Source organism: Sinocyclocheilus anshuiensis, unplaced genomic scaffold (assembly GCF_001515605.1).
Source record: "Sinocyclocheilus anshuiensis isolate Anshui unplaced genomic scaffold, SAMN03320099.WGS_v1.1 scaffold219, whole genome shotgun sequence".
NCBI classification, from domain to species: domain Eukaryota; kingdom Metazoa; phylum Chordata; class Actinopteri; order Cypriniformes; family Cyprinidae; genus Sinocyclocheilus; species Sinocyclocheilus anshuiensis.
In genome coordinates, this window is record NW_015548200.1 from 497,650 (window position 1) to 498,929 (window position 1,280).

General features: G+C 32.7%; 1 protein-coding gene across 1 annotated transcript in view; it reads right to left on the bottom strand.

Moving 5' to 3' along the window:
• Positions 1-1,280, bottom strand: part of LOC107653291 (condensin-2 complex subunit G2-like) — a 27,422-nt gene that overhangs the window by 13,051 nt on the left and 13,091 nt on the right. The window lies entirely within an intron of this gene.

Below are 1,280 nucleotides of genomic sequence, written 5' to 3' on the forward strand. Positions count from 1 at the left end.
TGTGTGTGTGTGAGAGAGAGAGAGAGAGAGAGAGAGACAGCGTCACATCAAAGTGGAGTCAGCTGTCTTAACCAAATTTTTTCCGGGGGTTGCGGGGGCAGACACATACACAGGGTTATTTGGCCAAAAAAAAAAAGAACATTATTTGAAAATGATTTTCCTTGAAACTAACTGTTTTGTTCAAAAGAAATAAGAGTAAATTAAATGCTAGGAAATGAATAGAAAATAGAAAATATACAAAGACAGTTTACTACAGAAAACTACAGTTCAGTTCAATTAACAACAACAAAATAATAAATGGTACAAATAAAGTGCAGCACATGCAAAGAATGCAATGACTGTGGCAACTTTAACGTTTGAAAGGATACTATGGCAAATTTATCGCTTTCCTTATTCAAACTGATTTTTTTTTTCACGAGTATATGATTGACCTGAAGAATGAAAGCTAGGCTATATCATACACTTGGAAAATTATGAGCTATATCACCTCTTATTGACACTAGGGGTGTGACAATAAACTTAGCTCACGAGATGAGACAAAATGCAGATACTTGGTTCAATAGAACAAGACAATGTTTTAATACTTTAAGAAACATTTGAATGACAAAATATTTGTCTTTTAAATTACAAAAAGTAGAACAATGCAGTTACATTTTGAAATGTTTTAACCAATCTAGGGCTTAACTAACAATTATTTTGCGAATCAAGTAATCTACTGATTATTTTGACAAGTATGTTTTAGTAATACAAATAGAACTAAGTGAAAAACAGACTTTAATATGACTATAGTTATATATAAACTAACGATGAGGCAATAATAATTGGCTCAAATAAAGTATCAAAACCAAGTACATGGTTTTATTGAACAACTGTTAAATACATAATGTAATATGCCTATATTATCACAAATACCTGCAGAGGGAGCCAACGGCCTGGTGATGTTTCATGTGATTCAACGCCATTTAAATCCATTTAATTGCAATATTTGGCCACATGCAAAGTGAGAAACATTTATTTTGAAATCGCAATCTACAATAAATCGCATATTTAGAAATATGTTGATGTATTCTGTGTTGGCATAGGTTTATAAATGACTTACGAAACAAATTAAGTGAGATAACGCACAATTTTTCCAGATGAACGTTAAGCAACCCAAACTTACCGCATATGCAGAGGAAGAGTTTAGCCCCTTTCACACATACAGTCTTCACTGGTAAATTGCCGTTAAGAGATCATGTGTGAACAGGACCTTTACAAAACTACAGGTAAATTTGTTCTGC